At 43.7% G+C, this 20184-nt stretch overlaps 1 protein-coding gene and 1 non-coding gene across 2 annotated transcripts in view; both read right to left on the bottom strand.

The window, feature by feature from the left end:
- Positions 1-20184, bottom strand: part of LOC124553489 (voltage-gated potassium channel subunit beta-2) — a 753666-nt gene that overhangs the window by 458281 nt on the left and 275201 nt on the right. The window lies entirely within an intron of this gene.
- Positions 18721-18795, bottom strand: Trnat-cgu. The gene has a single exon. It is a non-coding gene; the product is annotated as a tRNA-Thr (tRNA).

Genomic DNA, 20184 nt, shown 5'->3' with positions numbered 1-20184 from the left:
CCATAGTGCTCAGAGCCATTTGAACCATTTTTTTTAATGCAGCTGGTGCAATTACGTCATTTTTAACATAGCTAATTTTGTGTCCGCAAACGATTAGTTTCCATGTTAGAGCTAATTTAATTTCGTCAGTATGTACTGTACTTCCTCGATTCACCGCCACATGTGTGAGCTGACGAGAAACCGCACGCAATTGTGCAATTACGTCATCAACACAGATTTTCTGTGAACGTTTGGGCAGGCATTGTTGGTGATGTCTCGATTGGGTCCCATGTTCTTCCACCTACGCTCAATGGAGCACATTATGACGATTTCATACGGGATACTCTACCTGTGCTGCTAGTACATGTGCCTTTACAAGTACGACACAACATGTGGTTCATGCACGATGGAGCTCCTGCACATTTCAGTCGAAGTGTTCGTACGCTTCTCAACAACAGATTCGGTAACCGACGGATTGGTAGAGGCGTACCAATTCCGTGGCCTCCACGCTCTCCTGACCTCAACCCTCTCGACTTTCATTTATGGGGGCATTTGAAAGCTCTTGTCTACGCAACCCCGGTACCAAATGTAGAGACTCTTCGTGCTAGTATTGTGGACGAATGTGATACAATACGCCATTCTCCACGGCTGCATGAGCCCATCAGGGATTCCGTGCGACGGAGGGTGGATGCACGTATCCTCGCTAACGGAGGACATTTTGAACATTTCCTGTAACAAAGTGTTTGAAGTATCGCTGGTACGTTCTGCTGCTGTGTGTTTCCATTCCATGATTAATGTGATTTGAAGAGAAGTAATGAAATGAGCTCTAACATGGAAAGTAAGCGTTTCCGCACACATGTCCACATAACATATTTTCTTTCTTTGTGTGTGAGGAATGTTTCCTGAAAGTTTGTCTGTACCTTTTTGTAACACCCTGTATATACAGAGGGCAACATCGGTCCCACCACACTTCCCTGGGGTACTCCTGACCATACCCTTGCCTCTGATGAACACTCGCTGTGGAGGACAACATTCTGAGTTTGCAAGATCCCCTCGCTTCTACTGATTTATTACTGAGCTTAGCCACGAGTCCGTAGAGGGTGGTATATGTGACGTACAGTACGACTGGTCAGCATTTCCACCCGGAATTTGCGAGTATAAGTCGCACCTTCTTTGATCCGCCTCGGTAGTTCGTGTCGTCGGATTTCCTCCTACCTGTGCGCGGTGCAGCTCCCGTAAATGTCGTCCCTTGCAGATTCTTCATTGGCGAACTGGATGTCTCTGTCTGTGGAAGCTAATTGGCTCAAATGGCTCTGAGCACTATGGGACTTAACATCTGAGGTCATCAGTCCCCTAGAACGTAGAACTACTTAAACCTAACTAACCTAAGGACATCACACACATCCATGCCCGAGGCAGGATTCGAACCTGCGACCGTAGCAGTCTCGCGGTTCCAGACTGAACCGCCTAGAACCGCACGGCCACCGCGGCCGGCTGGAAGCCAATTATTTGAAATTGCTGTCGGTCATGTCGGTCAACTTTGGGGTAACTATTTACTCGAAACTAACATTCAGAATGCCGTAATATCACTTTTATTCCTTGTTGTTGTTGTCTTCAGTCCTGAGACTGGTTTGATGCAGCTCTCCATGCTACTCTATCCTGTGCAAGCTTCTTCATCTCCCAGTACCTACTGCAGCCTACATCCTTCTGAATCTGCTTAGTGTATTCATCTCTTGGTCTCCCTCTACAATTTTTACCCTCCACGCTGCCCTCCAGTACTAAATTTGTGATCCCTTGATGCCTCAGAACATGTCCTATCAACCAATCCCTCCTTCTAGTAAAGTTGTGCCACAATTTTCTCTTCTCCCCAATTATATTCAATAGCTCCTCATTAGTTATGTGGTCTACCCATCTAATCTTCAGCATTCTTCTGTAACACCACATTTCGAAAGCTTCTATTCTCTTCTTGTCTGAACTAGTTATCGTCGATGTTTCACTCCCATACATGGCTACGCTCCATACAAATACTTTCAGAAACGAGTTCCTGACACTTAAATCTATACTCGATGTTAACAAATTTCTCTTTTCAGAAACGCTTTCCTCGCCATTGCCAGTCTACATTTTATATCCTCTCTACTTTGACCATCATCAGTTATTTTGCTCCCCAAATAGCAAAACTCCTTTACTACTTTCTCATTTCCTAGTTTAATTCCCTCAGCATCACCCGACTCAATTCGACTACATTCCATTATCCTCGTTTCGCTTTTGTTGATGTTCATCTTATATCCTCCTTTGAAGACACTGTGCATTCCGTTGAACTGATCTTCCAAGTCCTTCCGTGTCTCTGACAAAATTACAATATCATCGGCGAACCTCAAAGTTTTTATTTCTTCTCCACGGATTTTAATATCTACTCCGAATTTTTCTTTTGTTTCCTTCACTGCTTGCTCAGCATACAGATTGAATAACATCGGGGAAAGGCTACAACCCTGTCTCACTCCCTTCCTAACCACTGCTTCCCTTTCATGTCGCCGGCCGCGGTGGTCTAGCGGTTCTAGGCGCTCAGTCGGGAACCGCGCGACTGCTACGGTCGCAGGTTCGAATCCTGCCTCGGGCATGGATGTGTGTAGTGTCCTTAGGTTAGTTAGGTTTAAGTAGTTCTAAGTTCTAGGGGACTGATGACCACAGATGTTAAGTCCCATAGTGCTCAGAGCCATTTGAACCATTTTTTTGAACCCTTTCATGTCCCTCGACTCTTATAACTGCCATCTGCTTTCTGTATAAATTGTAAATGGCCTTTCGCTCCCTGTATTTTACCCCTGCCACCTTCAGAATTTGAAAGAGAGTACTCCAGGCAACATTGTCAAAAGCTTTCTCTAAGTCTGCAAATGCTAGAAACGTAGGTTTGCCTTTCCTTAATCTAGCTTCTAAGATACGTCGCAGGGCCAGTATTGCCTCACGTGTTCCAAATTAGATCAATAATGAAACACTCGTGTCACGAACTACTCGTAACCGAGAGCACGGCTACCATCGAACAAGACAGGAAGAGCTCTTAACGCCGACTGCCGGCTTCGGCGCGCACTCCGTATCTCTTACTTGTTTCGTCACAGTCCGTGGATTTCCGATCAAGATCGTATTTACTAAGAGATGCATTTGTTAATGAACGGGTGTGAATTTTAACGAGAAAAAATTACGATAAATAGTTTTAAACATCCAGAGGCTCCTCCTAGTATTCATGTTGTCATAAATTACTTTAGTTATTAAATATAGATAAACAAAATCGGTGACTTTGGCGCCAAGATGGCGGTACTTCCCGTCACGTATACTTCCCAGGCTGACGCTTGTCGCTGTGGTCCAGCGCAGAGCCCCATCCCACTTCTCTTCTTCTGTAGTGGTCAATCCAAGGATTGGTTTGCAACAGCTACAATGGCAACTTGTCTCCATTCTGTGCGTCTTTAGCTTTTCTCTTCATTCCTCTATAGACGTTACATCCCACATCTTTCACGATTTGATGCATGTACCTCCGCCGTGGTCTTCCTCTTGGTCTTTTTCCCCCGACATATCCCTCTATGATTGTGTTCAGGAGTCCTTTATGTCTTAATAGATGGCCTCTAAATTGCACTCTTCTTCTAACAATGAAACTCCAGAAGCTTCTCTTCTCACCTGCTCTTTCCAGGACCACTTCGTCTGTGACCTTGTCGATCCATTGCGTCTATAGCACCACATTTCAAAAGAATTTAGCTTCTGGTCTTCCTCTGTCCCGAGAGTCCATGTTTCACACCCATAGCATGCGACACTCCACAGATATGATTTCAAAAATCTGTTCCTGATTACAAGGCTGATGCTCTTAGATGTTAAGATGTTTTTCTTCTTGTTAAAAGCAGCCTTTGCTTGAGCTATTCTACTTCTCACTTCTGCCTTGCTCCTTCCATCCCTGGTAATATTACTGCCCAGATAAGTAAATTTATCAACTTGTTCAAGCAGTTCATTGCCTACATGAACTTGGACTTCCACTTGATCTTTTTTGTCGCATGCCATTACTTTTGTACGCGCGACATATGGTCGCTTCGACACCTAGCCAGCCAGCCAGCCGGCGTGGGAAATGCTCTCCTACTCGTGGCCGGCTGCTTACAGCACTTCCTAACCATCGTGAATACATCAATAAGAGACAGTAATTTATTAAAACTGGTAAAAATGTCTTCCTCACGTAAGAGGCACCTCGGACGTTCCATAACTTAGGTAGTCTTCGAGCCACTTACACATCTGGGAACCTGTTCCATACTTTCGTGCCTTCTTTGACGGCCTGCTATGCGGCAACGTGCAAAATACTCCCCAGGAATTTAGAAATATGGAATCTGCCTGCTTCCCTTCAGCCATAGTTCACAACATATCATGTGAGAAGAGAGCAAACTCAGTTCCGCACGAGCGATGCTTTCTAAAACCATGCTGATTCGTGGACATATGACCAACTATCTCAAGGAAGTTGATTATCTGGGAGTAGGATTAGGAGTGATTTAAAATGGAATGATCATATAAAGTTGATCGTTGGTAAAGCAGATGCCAGACTGAGATTCGTTGGAAGAATCCTAAGGAAATGCAATCCGAAAACAAACGAAGTAGGTTACAGTACGCTCGTTCGCCCACTGCTTGAATACTGCTCAGCAGTGTGGGATCCGTACCAGACAGGGTTGATAGAAGAGATAGAGAAGATCCAACGGAGAGCAGCGCGCTTCGTTACAGGATCATTTAGTAATCGCGAAAGCGTTACGGAGATGATAGATAAACTCCAGTGGAAGACTCTGCAGGAGAGACGCTCAGTAGCTTTTGCTGAAGTTTCGAGAACATACCTTCACCGAAGAGTCAAGCCGTATATTGCTCCCTCCTACGTATATCTCGCAAAGAGACCGTGAGGATAAAATCAGAGAGATTAGAGCCCGCACAGAGGCATACCGACAATGCTTCTTTCCACGAACAATACGAGACTGGAATAGAAGGGAGAACCGATAGAGGTACTCAAGGTACCCTCCGCCACACACCGTCAGGTGGCTTGCGGAGTATGGATGTAGATGTAGATGCAGGTTATATTCGGACTGAGAATATGTTCAAGGATCCTGCAGGAAACCGATCTTAGGGATATTGGTCTGTAATTTTGTGGGTCTGTCCTCTTGCCGTTCTTACCCACAGGCGCAAAATGGTCCAAATGAAAAAAATGGTCCAAATGACTCTGAGCACTATGGGACTTAAAATCTGAGGTCATCAGTCCCCTAGACTTAGAACTACTTAAACCTAACTAACAAGGGAACATCCCCATCGCACCCCCCTCAGATTTAGTTATAAGTTGGCACAGTGGATAGGCCTTGAAAAACTGAACAATCGAGAAAACAGGAAGAAGTTGTGTGGAACTATGAAAAAAACAAGCAAAATATACAAACTGAGTAGTCCATGCAAACATAGGCAACATCAAGGATAATACGGGCACAGGAGCGCCGTGGTCCCGTGGTTAGCGTGAGCAGCTACCAAACGAGAGGCCCTTGGTTCAAGTCTTCACTCGAGTGAAAAGTTTAAATTTTTATTTTCAGTTTATGTGACAAACTCTTATGTTTTCATCACTTTTTTGGGAGTGATTATCACATCCACAAGAAAACCTAAATCGGGCAAGGTAGAAGAATCTTCTTACCCATTCGCCAAGTGTGCAAGTTAGGTGGGTCGACAACATATTCCTTTCATGTGACGCACATACCGTCACCAGTGTCGTATAGAATATATCGGATGTTCTCCTGTGGAGGAATCGGTTGACCTATGACCTTGCGATCAAATGTTTTCGGTTCCCATTGGAGAGGCACGTGCTTTCGTCTACTAATCGCACGGTTTTGCGGTGCGGTCGCAAAACACAGACACTAAACTTCTTACAGTGAACAGACACGTCAATGAACGAACGGACAGATCATAACTTTGCGAAAATAAAGAAAGTAAAATTTTCAGTCGAGGCAAAACTTGAACCAAGGACCTTTCGTTCCGCAGGTACTCGCGCTAACCACGGGACCACGGCGCTCCTTATGATACAATCTCCTTGATGTTGCCTATCTTGCACCTGGGCTATTCAATTTGTATATCTTGCTTATTTTTTTCGTAGTTCCACACAACTTCTTCCTGTTTTCTCGATTGTTCTGTGTTCAGTTTTTTAAGGCCTATCCACAGTGCCAACTTATAACTAAATCTGAGGGGGGTGCGATGGGGAGGTTCCCTCGAAAGGACAGCACACATACCCATGCCCAAGGCAGGATTCGAACCTGCGACCGTAGCAGCAGCGCGGTTCCGGACTGAAGCGCCTAGAACCGCTTGGTCACATCGACCGGCCACGGTGGTCGCCTGCGCTTTTTTCGAGCCGCTTGGGACTTTGCGTTCGGCGAGAGATTCGCGATACATGCGAGCTAAGTAAGCGACAAATTCCGTAGAGTACTCTTTGAAATAACGAATTGGGATTGACTTACTTGTTTTCAGTAACGTCAGTTGTTTCTGTATTCCAGGGATGCTCATTACTGTGTGGTTACGGCAGTCTGTTCGATGGTCAAAGGACGATATGTTCGCACGATTCGCTTGCCTGAACGATTTCTTGAGCGTGAAATTTAAAACTTCCGACTTTCATTTTGCTGGATTCAACTGCCACATCCGACTCATCACTTAAGAAAGGCAAGTCTTCCGGTCCAGATGGTATACCAATCAGGTTCCTGTCAGAGTATGCTTTACTATAGCGCCTTTCTCAGCAATCATATACAACCGCTCACTTGACGAAAGGTCTGTTCCTAAAGACTGGAAAGTAGCACAGGTCACACCAATACTCAAGAAAGGAAATAGGAGTAACCCATTGAATTACAGACGCATATCACTGATCTCAATTTGCAAGAGGATTTTGGAGCATATACTGTACTCGAACATTATGAATCACCTTGAACAAAATGACTTATTGACACTTAACCAGCACGGATTCAGAAAATATCGTTCTTGTGCAACGCAGCTAGCTCTTTATTCCCATGAAGTAATCAATGTTGTCGACAAGGGATGTCAGATCGATTCCATATTCCTAGATTTCCGGAAGGCTTTTCTCACCGTTCCTCACAAGCGGCCATTAATCAAATTGCGTGCATATGGAGTATCGCCTCAGTTGTGTGACTGGATTCGTGATTTCCTCTCGGAGAGATCACAGTTCGTAGTGATAGACAGTGAATCATCGAGTAGAACAGAAGTGATACCTGGCGTTCCGCAAGGTAGTGTCATAGGCCCTCTGCTGTTCCTGATTTACGTAAATGAGCTAGGTGACAATCTGAGCAGGCCGCTTAGAGTGTTTGCAGATCACACTGTAATTTACCGTCTAGTAAAATCATCAGGCGATCAGTTCCAATTACAAAATGATCTAGAGAATTTATGTATGGTGCGAGTAGTGGCAATTGGCGCTAAACAAAGAAAAGTGCGAGATCATCCACATAGGTACTAAAAGGAATCCGATAAATTTTGGGTATACGATAAATCGCACAAATCTAAGGAGTCTCAATTCGACTAAATACCTAGGAATTACAATTACGAGCAACTTAAATTGGAGAGAGCACTTAGATAATGTTGTGAGGAAGGCGTAACAAAGACTGCACTTTGTTGGCAGGACACTTAGAAGATGCGACAAACCCACTAAAGAGACAGCCTACATTACACTTGTCCGTCCTCTGCTGGAATATTGCTGCGCGGTGTGGTATCCTTACCAGGTAGGATTGACGGAGGACATCGAAAAAGTGCAAAGGAGGGCAGCTCGTTTCGTGTTATCGCGCAATAGGGGTGAGAGTGTCACTGATATGATACGCGAGTTGGACTGGCAGCCACTGGAACAAAGGCGGTTTTCTTTGGGGCGAGATCTATATACGAAATTTCAATCACCAACTTTCTCTTCCGAATGCGTAAATATTTTGTTCACACCCACCTACGTAGGGAGAAGTGATTATCATAATAAAATAAGAAAAATCAGAGCTCTAACGTAAAGATTTGGATGTTCGTTTTTCCCACGCGCCATTCGAGAGTGGAATGGTAGAGATGTAGTCTGAAAATGGTTGGATGAACCCTCTGCCAGGCGCTTAAGTGTCATCTGCAGAGTAACCGTGTAGATGTAGACGTAGAAGGGACTGAATGGACGCTTTAGCCCCTTTTAGCGATTTTACATACGGCCAGAATTTTCGCGGTTTCTCTGATAGATCTTTTGATGAGGTATGACGGTAATTGTAGTTATATCCTTCGTGCGTAGATCTTTTCACAGAAGCAACAAATCTCTACTATCCTTTGCTTGTCATTTGCGCGTTCTCTTTAGAACCGAGAGTGCAACATCCTCTGCTTCCTCAGTACAGGGTGATCAAGAAGTCAGTATACATTTGAAGACTTAATAAAGCACGGAATAATGTAGATAGAGAGGTACAAATTGACACACATGCTTGGAATGACATGGGGTTTTATTAGTACCGAAAAAAAACAATGTTCACAAAATGTCCGACAGATGGCGCTGGACAGCGATACTGCTACCGTGACGGGTGAGAGGTACGCCGCTATGTTACAGAATCGCATCGTCCCCAGTCTGGCTGATAAACACCTGCTGGAACGTACGATGTTTATGCAGGATGGCGCTCCACCCCATATTGCTAGACGCGTGAAAGATCTCTTGCGCGCGTCGTTTGGTGATGATCGTGTGCTCAGCCGCCACTTTCGTCATGCTTGGCCTTCCAGGTCCCCAGACCTCAGTCCGTGCGATTATTGGCTTTGGGGTTACCCGAAGTCGCAAGTGTATCGTGATCGACCGACATCTCTAGGGATGCTGAAAGACAACATCCGACGCCAATGCCTCACCGTAACTCCGGACATGCTTTACAGTGCTGTTCACAACATTATTCCTCGACTACAGCTATTGTTGTCGAATGATGGTGGACATGTAAAGAACATCATCTTTCCTTTCTCTTACTTTGTTACGCAAATTATTGCTATTCTGATCAGATGAAGCGCCATCTGTTGGAAATTTTTGAACGTTAGTATTTTTTTGGTTCTAATAAAACCCCATGTCATTTCAAGCATGTGTTCCAATTTGTACCTCTCTATCTACATTATTCCGTTATTTATTCAGTTTTCAAATGTATATTGAGTTTTTGATCACCCAGTATTTTCCAAATCTCGTTATTAAGTCACTGTGTTTCTTTTTCGTCCTTAATTCGCCTCTAGGCACATAATTCTGCAGACTGCCCTAATTTACAATTACAAAATGCGAGCTTACACCTCTTAAACGGAAACATCCAAGAAATTTTAGAAACACAGGGTGTCCCAAAAAGAATGACCCGATTTTGAATAGAACTATTTATTAGGAAGAAGGGCTTAACACCAACAAATTGCTTACTAAATTACTCAGAAAAGACAGAAGTTTATAAAAATCCATCATAAATGTTCAATATGTCTCCCACTGGCTGCACGGACGACATCTAGCCGACAGCCGAATTAATCTCAAATGGTTGAAATAGCTCTGAGCACTATGGGACTCAACTTCTGAGCTCGTTAGTCCCCTAGAACTTAGAACTAGTTAAACCTAACAAACCTAAGGACATCACACACATCCACGCCCGAGGCAGAATTCTAACCTGCGACCGTAGCGGTCTCTCGGTTCCAGACAGCAGCGCCTAGAACCGCAGGGCCACTTCGGCCAGTGAATTCATCTCAAACTGAGCATAAGGTGTCTTCTGTCACTGAAACTACAGCAGCAGGTATTATGGTTTTTAGTTCATCAGTGTCACAAGGTAAGGAAGGGACGTAAACTCACTGTTTAACATATCCCCACAGGAGGAAATCACATGGTGTTAAGTCACGGGACCTAGGAGGCCAAGAGTGTAAAGCCTAGTCTCGCAGTCCTGTACGCCCTATCTAAAGTTGAGGCACGTTGGCACTGAGGAAACTGCACATGTTGTTGTGCCAGTGCGGTGATGCTCCATCTTGCTGATAGATTAAATTGCCACAGTCAAGTCGTGGGAATAACCAGTTCCGTAGCATTGTAAAAAAAAATGTTCAAATCGCTCTGAGCGCTATGGGACTCAACTTCTCAAGTCATTAGTCCCCTAGAACTTAGAACTAGTTAAACCTAACAAACCTAAGGACATCACACACATCCATGCCCGAGGCAGGATTCGAACCTGCGACCGTAGCGGTCTCGCGGTTCCAGACTGTAGCGCCTGGAACCGCACGGCCACTTGGGCCGGCGTAGCATTGCAAGATATGTTTGTCCTGTAACGGTTTCTTCCTCAAAAAAGTAAGGTCCATAAACCTTGCTTTGTGAAACAGTACAAAAAACTTTCACTTCTGGTGAGTCACGTTAGTGTTCAATTGTTTCATGAGGCTTTTCGAGCCCCGATATACGCACATTATGACGGTGAACCTTACCGCTAATATGGAAAGTTGCCTCATCGCTGAATAGCAACCGTGACATAAAAGTGTCATGTCCTCTAGAATAGCATTGCTAAAGTACACTCGCTTCACTTCAGTATCTCAAAGAGCTTGTACCAGTTGTAATCGGTATGGTTTGAGGGCTAAACTACGCAGCAACGCAAGTTCTCGGCCAGCACGACACGTAGACTTGCGAGGGCTCCGCTCAAATGCTCGTCGGATTTGTTCCACTGTTTGTTCTTGAACGCGTGGCCGGCCAGGAGTTTTGCCTTTACAGAGGCTCCATGTTTCTTCAGACTGTTTACACCACCGCCGAATATTCTTTGGTGATGGTGGCTTAACACGAAATCGAATATGAAACGCCCGCTGAACTGCAATCACTGATTAAGTACGACTAAATTCAATACGACAATACACCTTCTGTTGTGCGGACGCCATATTGCGCGGATTTTTTATGAAACTCTAGGCCATGCCGATTAGGCCGGTATTACACTATCAAATTTCTTTGTCAAAGATTTGATCAAAGATGTGATCAAATAGTCCGTCAAATATATTTGACAAAGATCTTTGACGTAGCGCTTGAAGGGGTATTACACTGTCATCAAATTTTTCGTCAAAGTTCAAGATGGCCGACAACAACTTGTTATTAACCGCAGCGGTTGCACGTACCGCAATTGCATTGTGTGCACATGCGGAAACGAAGTGGGGAAACAAAAAGGAACCGTAAATACGAGGTTGACAGTCTTAAATTTCTGGGATTACAACTTGATAATAAATTCAGTTGGGAGGAGCACACCACAGAACTGTAGAAACGCCTTAACAAATCTGTATTTGCAACTCGAGTGTTAGCAGACATAGGCAACATAAAAATGAAAAAGCTTGCATACTTTGCCTACTTTCATTCCATAATGTCATATGGTATAATATTTTTGGGGCAACTCTTCAAGTCAAACAAAAGTTTTCAGAGTACAAAAGCGTGTAATACGTATTACGTGTGGAGTAAATTCACGGACGTCCTACAGAAACCTCTTCAAAGAACTGGGTGTACTAACTACTGCCTCTCAGTATATTTACTCCTTAATGAAATTTGTCCTAAATAATATATCTCTTTTTTTCAAACAAACAGCTCAGTTCATACATACAATACCAGGAACAAAAATGATCTGCACAAGGACTTAAAAGCACTTACTTTAGTTCAAAAAGGGGTCCACTACTCAGGAACACGCATCTTCAATAATTTGCCAGCAAACATAAAAAATTTAGTTACAAATAAAGATCAGTTTTAAAGGAGCCTGAAAGATTCACTAGTGGCCAACTCCTTCTACTCCACTGAGGAAATTTTTAATATAAACAAATGATTTATTGTATTTATTCATACTATTACTATTGTTATTTCAGCTTAAAAAAATATTGGCTTGTTCCACATCCACGAAGATCTCCTCAGCACGGATCTATGGAACGAAAAACTAATCTAATCTGGATGAAGCCGTGGGTTTTATGACGACACGATAAAAGCATTCAACAAAACTTGTTACGTGAGCTTACAGTGGAAGACGTCAAGTCGTACATCAATTACTTAAGAATGGATGAGCATACATTTCAGTATTTGCTCAGTGAAGTGTATCCTCATATCACAAAGCACAATACTCACTTAAGAACTGCTACATCTTCAGAAGACAGGCTCACTGTGACACTCCGATTCCTTGCTACAGGAGAGGGTTAGTTTAGGTTAGGTCGGGTCAGGTCAGGTCTCCAATCTTCCAAATCTATTTTTGTATTCAGTGTGCCTCACGTTGTAAAGCGCCTCATCAGCTTCATACATCTCTATTAATTTTGTAGTTATCGGAACACACCAGTTGTATTTACCGCCAATGTTTATTAAAACACTACACACGACAGAACGCTGCAGCGATGCTAGCGCTCCATGCGGTAACATGTCACATTGCAGTGAACAGAAGACAAGCTACTTCTTTGATCAAATCTAGAGCGAGGCCAAAGATTTGATCAAGTATTGGACGACATTTCACAGAGTCCCTATTACACCACCAAATATCTTTGACAAAGATGTTGGACAAAGATATTGGAGAAAGAAAGTTGATAGTGTAATACCGGCCTTACATCTAGTGCTGTTTCAGTTGCCTAGTGACATTTTTCTCAATATTATTGCAAGTTAAAGTCGGGTCATTCTTTTTGGGACACCCTGTATACTATGAGGAAAAGACAAACACTAGCTTGCCGCTCTATAGCCGTGTATATTTGCCGAAAGCTGGAGCCTCACAGACTGGCCTACTAAATGAAAGGATGCTTGTCTTCGAAACAAAACAAATGAGCAACTACTGCGATACAGCCTGAATGAATTTACACTTACAAATACGCGAGGTTAAACCTCTTAAACAGATCTGTCTTCTCAAGATGTTTTGAATGCTTTCACAAAAGTATATTGCAGGGTCAGTATCTCGCGTGTTAGAGGGAGCTAAGAGTGTTATGTAAGAGAGGTGGATTTGGCAATCTAGCTATTTCCAGCAGTATCCCGTGTCACACCAATATTCAAGAAAGGTAGTAGGAGTAATCCACTAAATTACAGGCCCATATGGTTAACGTCGATATGTAGCTGGATTTTAGAACATATATTGTCTTCGAACATTATGAATTACCTCGAAGAAAACTGTCTATTGACACACAGTCAACATGGATTTAGAAAACATCGTTCCTGTGAAACACAACTACCTCTTTATTCACATAAAGTGTTGAGTACTATTTACAAGGGATTTCAGATCGATTCCGTATTTCAGGATCCGGAAGGCTTTTGACACTGTACCACATAAACATCTCGTATTGAAATTGCGTGCTTGTGGAATATCGTCTCAGCTATGTGACTGGATTTGTGATTTCCTGTCAGAGAGTTCACACTTCGTAGTAACTGACGGAAAGTCATCGAGTAAAACAGAAGCGATTTCTGGCGTTCCCCAAGGTAGTGTTATAGGCCGTTTGCTGTTCCGTATCTTTATAAGCGATTTGGGAGACAATCTGAGAAGCCGTCTTCGGTTGTTTGCAGATGACGCTGTCTTTTATCGATTAATAAAGTCATCAGAAGATCGAAACAAAATGCAAAGGCTAACCAAAGACTGCGTTTTATTGGCAGAACACTTAGAAAACGTAACAGACCTACTAAGGAGACTGCCTACACTAGCTTGTCCGTCTTTTAGAATACTGCTGCGCGGTGTGGGATCCTTACCAGATAGGACTGACGGAGTTCATCAAAAAAGTTCAAAGAAATGCAGCACGTTTTGTATTATCGCGAAATATGGGAGAGAGTGTCACAGAAATGATACAGGATTTGGGCTGGAAATCGTTAAAAGAAAGGCGTTTTTCGTTGCGACGGAATCTTTTCACGAAATTCCGATCACCAACTTTCTCCTCCACGATAAAATGAGGGAAATCAGAGCTCGTGCGGAAAGATATGTGTGTTCATTCTTGCCGCACACTGTACGAGATTGGAATAATAGAGAATTGTGAAGGTGGTTCGATGAACCCTATGCCAGGCACTTAAATGTGATTTGCAGAGTATCCATGTAGATGTAGATGTAGATGAACATCGAAGAAAGACTGGAAAATTCTTAGACTCCCGCAAACTTTTGCATTATAGGCCTACGTTTCAAAATGTCTTGAATCAAAACATGAAATAAAATAAGTAGGTAAAAAAACCTTAGTCCATGCATTGTTTGCTCATTTTTCGAAAAGTAACTGAGGAGCTGAGTACTATAAAAAAATCAGCATTATTCTTCTCACCTGAAAAACCATATCATAATCGAGGATTGTATCGAAAGATGAAAAATCAGGTTGAAGAAATCTATTTTTTGTGTTACGTCGTCTGTTTCCATAGGCCACAAACGGGTAAAGGCGTAATATGTAGACATAGTCAGTAGATCAACTAATTTCCACTTTTATTAAAAACAGTCTAAGAATTGTTGAGTTTTCAGTTTATTACTGTTGCCTTAATCTCCTTTTTCTATTTTTATTTGATGGGAATGGCAAAGAAATGATAAAATTTTGTATAAAATTTATACTGTTCTTTACTTTTAATTATTTCGAATGGTAACCCATTTTGTAGTCTAACAAATTTATTTCTTTTTAATGGGAATTTGTATACAATTGACGTTTTGATGACGTAACTAGACGAGCTCTTTCAAAAAATTCAAATGAGCATTGAAGGTAGCGGGGGAAGAAGATCATTTATCAGCTGTAGTTAGTTGACCATACTCAAGTACTTACTGTCTAGTCTGTTTATAAATAGTTGTTCTATAAGGTGTACATCTGTAAGCCGACTTCTTTCATAAGACGCAAGATCATTCAAAGACAATACCAGTCCATCTGAAGCCACCGAACTTCCTAAGAATGATACGAGGCGTGTTTTTTTTTTTTTTTTTTTAAGTAAGTACCGTTTTGAAATTGAAAAAAGACGTGCTAAGATATCTCAATAATTTTATTTTTACATTAAAGCCTGTACCTTAATCTACGCACTGATACCATTATAGTCTGATCCTTCCTTGTTGACGATAATCGCAAGTCCCGCCGACTGTGAAGTACGGGCTGTTATAAGATTTCTTAGTGCTGAAGGCCTAAAAGCGATCGAAATTCATCGTGAGATATGTGCAGTTTACCGAGAAAACACTATGAGTGATGGAATCGCAAGAAAGTGGGTGAGAGAGCATTTAAAGATGGCCGCACAAATGTGCACGATGAACAACGGAGTGGGCGTCCTTCGGTCGTTAATGAAGGTCTGGTGCAGGAAGTGGGAGAAAACAGACGCTTTACGATTTCCTCCTTGCGGGATGACTTACCTAATGTTTCTCGTAGTGTTTTGTACGGCATTGTGACCGTGCACTTGAATTACCGAAAATTGTGCGCACGTTGGGTACCGAAAATGTTGACGGATGTGCACAAAACCAAACGTTTAGACAGTCCATTGACTTCCCTTGAGCGGTACCACAACGACGGTGATGATTTGTCGAGCCAAATTGTTACGGGCGATGAAACGTGGGTGGCCTATGTCACACCAGAATCAAAGCAACAGTCCGTGGAAGTTGAGCAAGGGCATCGTTTTGCTGCAAGACAATGCCCGTCCGCATGTGGCGAATCGGACCAAAGATCTCATCACATCTTTTCGATAGGAAACTCCAGATCATCCACCGTACAGCCCCGACCTTGCGCCCAGTCACTACCATCTGTTCCTGCACTTGAAGAAACACCTGGGCGGCCAGCGTCTTCAAGGCGATGACGAAGTCAAAACAGTGGTGATGCAGTGGTTACAAAGTCAGCCGGCAGACTTCTATGAGGAGGGTATTCAAAACCTGGTACAAAGTTATGACAAGTGCCTCAAATGGCTCTGAGCACTATGGGACTTAACAGCTGTGGTCATCAGTCCCCTAGAACCTAGAACTACTTAAACCTAGCTAACCTAAGGACATCACACACATCCATGCCCGAGGCAGGATTCGAACCTGCGACCGTAGCAGTCGCGCGGTTCCGGACTGCGCGCCTAGAACCGCGAGTGCCTCAATATTGACGGAAATTGTGTAGAAAAGTAAATTAAGGCACAGGCTTTCTTGTAAAAATAAAATTATTGAGATATCTTAGCACGTCTTCTTTCTATTTCAAAACGGTACTTACTTAAAAAGACACGCTTGGTAAATATTTTTGTGCTACTTCGCCAAAAAAAAAAGAAAAAACACAACAAAAATACGGAACGATTTCTGGCTAGTAGAAGACAACAGGTGCGTTATGTCTCATCAGTGCTATACCGATTCTTGTATCATGTGTTTGTTGCTTGTTTCTGTTAGCATTGTTCTTAAAATAACTCGTCTCGCTTTTCACATTTTTTTCTTATATGCCAGTGTTTCAAAGCAAAGGAAATTTCACGAATAAATATGACTCCTTTTTAAGGAAGTTTAAAAAACAAAAAAATTGGCCTCACTGCTATGACAAATTGACGTACTGGTTTCTTTATCCGGTTATTAGAAAAAAATACAAACCTGTTATAAAGGGACCAAACAAATACCGAAAAGCACCGGTTATGCAGAAACAGAATAGCGGTATTGGTTGTAAGCAGCTGGTTTCTCACATCCCTAGCGAGTAGTTAAATGGGCCCTGCTGCCTCAGGTTTACACGCGCAAGCTGCGCGGCCTTTTAAACCGCCACGGGCCCCATGTTATTGCGACCGTCTTTTGTTTGGCGGCCCCTCTGTCGCGGATCAAAGACGCGACGCGCGCAAACAAACGCCGATCGTAGCAGACGGCGCGCGCATGCGCGGATGCGCTCCCCGCCGCTGTTTATCAACGTACAAGCCGCGCGTGTCAGAGATGTTACTCTTGCCGCAGACACACTCGTTTGTTTTCCCTTGGTTTTTCCTCCTTTCTGTCAGAGCGAGAACCGCGCGAGGTGAGAGACGAACGAGTGAAGATGCAAGTATGGCACCAAACACATATATAGGATCCATATGCACGTACATCTATATTCTGCAAGCTACCTTATTGTGCCGATACCTGTCATGTCCTAAACACACTGGCAAACGAGAGGTATCACGTAAGAACATGAGGGAATTCATTACGAGCCATAATAGTCAATGAACAAAAAACCGACAAGGACTGAGGTGCAGCTGCGCAGTCCCGCCGGCGTGAGGAATGACCCGTAGCGGTTACGAACGAGATCAGGATCAGGCAGGCAGGTGTATCAAAAATCATAGCACTTCCATTTACGAGGGGCGTTTGAAAAGTTCGTGCAAAGTCCGAGAGATGACACTACCGGCGTGTATCGATGTCATGTTAGTAGCATCTTTGGAAAGAGTGCACACCAAGTTTCACCTATATTGGTCTACTTGCTTGTGTTTGGCATTCGTGTGAATCAAGAAAGTCGAGTGATTGTTAAAAAATGGGCGAAGAAGAATTTCGTGTGGTGATTATACTGTACTTCATGAAAGGCAAATCGCCTCAGGAGACTAAAGAGAAGCTTGATAAACATTACGGTGACTCTGCACCTTCGATTGGAACAGTTCTGTAAGTGGTTTCAAAATTTTCGGGGTGGCCATGTGGGCACAAGTGATGCTGGACGCCCTGTGGAGGTTACGACTCCAGAAGTCATTGATAAAATCCATGATCTGGTGATGGACGACAGAAGGTGCGTGAGATTGCTAGTGCTGTGGGCATCTCGAATGAACTGGTACGTAATATTTTGCATAAATATTCGGACATGTGGAAGCTATCCGCAAGATGGGTTCGGTGATTGCTTACGCTTGACCAGAAACGGAATCGTGTGAAGTGTTGCAGGGAGGGTTTGCAACTGTTCAGGAAGAATCCGCAGGACTTTAAGCGTCGTTTCGTCAGTGTGGATAGATACATTACTATATGAGCCGTGTATCGACTCGTACTACACCATGTGTTTAGATTGCATTGGTTTTCCTTTTCTTCCCCTGACATGTTTCTTTGATATGTTGTCTGTCATTAAGTGGCTGCTTGGTTGTCTTTTCCTCTGCTATCGATATCTGCGTTTTTGCTTCCGGGAAACTGCTATGGAGGAAGTGAGATCTTTGACCGGTTGTAACCTCGTGTGGTGGACACGGGAGGGCAGTGTGGCTCTCCAGCGCGAAGCAGGTGTGGTCGGCTGTACCGAGTCGCCACGTGATGTATGTCGGTCGTGTGTCTTCCCGCGGGTTGGTTGAATACAGAATCGCCCCACGAGTAGTTGCTGTTCATTTCACCTCGGTGGTACGTTAACAAGCTTCTTTAAGTCCACCGTTTCAACACTGGGGTTTAAAAAGGACACACCTAACGTGAAGGAGCGGTCACTACCCGTCAACGTTGCAGAGGAGACGTGAACTCCGGTGGCACAGCGTGTTGTCGCGTGACCGTGGCGTGTCGGGTACGCTGGCGACGCGTGCGCGGTCGGATGTGTGGATCCTTGCCATCGGAGGTGGTGTACTGCCTGTTCGAGCATAATTGCAAGTTAAGTTAGTGGAAGGTTTAATCATTAAGTAATAAGTTTGCGTAACCAGCGTCTCTTCTGCCTTGTGGCCTCGGGCGACCGGGTTTCCTGTCCCCCAACACCGTTGTAATTGAAGACTGTGATCTTTGCTCCTCCTCTCGTTACTGTCCGATGGGAGGTGTAGTTTTGGCAGTTTAATTGTTTCGCTATTCTGTCGTGGGTTATGAGTAAATTGATGCTTCTTGTTGCTTAATCGTGTGGTCGCTGATTCAGGACTGTGTGGTGTAATGAAACTTCCTGGCAGATTAAAACTGTGTGCCGGACCGAGATTCGAACTCGGGACCTTTGCCTTACGCGGGCAAGTGCTCTACCAACTGAGCTACCCAAGCACGACTCACGCCCCGTCCTCACAGCTTTACTTCTGCCAGCACCTCGTCTCCTACCTTCCTAACTTTACACAAGCTCTCCTGCGAGCCTTGCAGAACTAGCTGCAGAGCGAAAATCTCATTCTGGAAACATCCCCCAGGCTGTGGCTAAGCCATGTCTCCGCAATATCCTTTCTTTCAGGAGTGCTAGTTCTGCAAGGTTCGCAGGAGAGCTTCTGTAAAGTTTGGAAGGTAGGAGACGAGGTACTGGCAGAAGTAAAGCTGTGAGGACGGGTCGGGAGTCGTGCTTGGGTAGCTCAGTTGGTAGAGCACTTGCCCGCGAAAGGCAAAGGTCCCGAGTTCGAGTCTCGGTCCGGCACACAGTTTTAATCTGCCAGGAAGTTTCATATCAGCGTCACTCCGCTGCAGACTGAAAATCTCATTCTGTGTAGTGTAATGTTTCCTTGCACGAGGTTAGCTCTAATTCTGTCAGCAAGTTAAGCCATCTTATAACAAGTTTTCGCTGGCTAAAAGTCGGTGCAGTGACCAGCCCTGAGAGTGGCAATTGTGTTTACGGGCGTATTTGAATTGGTCAGTATTCTGTCTGGCCTGAGCATCTCTGAGTGGGTGATTTGTGGCCAGCTTACACGAGTCCGTCATATCTGTTATGTTCTAATGATATTACAGGACTCTTTTGTTTAAAAACTTTTTTAAATCCCTCCATTCCTTTATTGCCATTAATCGTGTGTTTGCTGAGACCTGTTTAATTTTTTTTTAACGGCGGTGTTGGTAGCTTCACTACCTCACCGTACCTTATTAACAAAGTTCTGTATTTACTTTAGTAGCCTGTTTAATAATGTTCTTTAAACTTTTTAAAATTGTTCTATTGCTATAAATTACTTGATTGCCGTTAGCGGCGTGTTTTAAAAGGTTGTTTATTGCCGTACTGCTAGCTTCTGTGCTTCTTTTAAATTTTTTAAAAATTGTTGTATTGCTATAAGTTACTTGATTGCCGTTAGCGGCGTGTTTTGAAAGGTTGTTTATTGCCGTACTGATAGTTCCTGTAAGATACGAATAAAACATTTGTCAAAATCTCAACTCGACAGTAAACTACTAGAAATTTGGCCCCATTTCCCAACTTATGGTGTGGCTTGTAGTAACCGTAACCACTGTGTGTGTGTGTCACTACACTCCTGAGGCCACACAACAATCTAAACAATGGCTTGCCAAGGGAGAATCTGCACGAAAAAAGGCGAAGACCAGTCCTTCGGGCGGAAAGGTTATGGCGACTGTCTTTTGGGATTCGCAAGGGATGATCCTCATCGACTATCTGGAAAAGGGTAAAACTATTACAGGTGCATATTATTCTTCGTTATTGGACCGCCTGAAAACCGAACTTCAAGAAAAACGCCGG

The sequence above is a fragment of the Schistocerca americana genome, chromosome 11, assembly GCF_021461395.2.
Source record: "Schistocerca americana isolate TAMUIC-IGC-003095 chromosome 11, iqSchAmer2.1, whole genome shotgun sequence".
NCBI lineage: Eukaryota > Metazoa > Arthropoda > Insecta > Orthoptera > Acrididae > Schistocerca > Schistocerca americana.
This window is presented reverse-complemented; position numbering and strand designations above follow the sequence as displayed.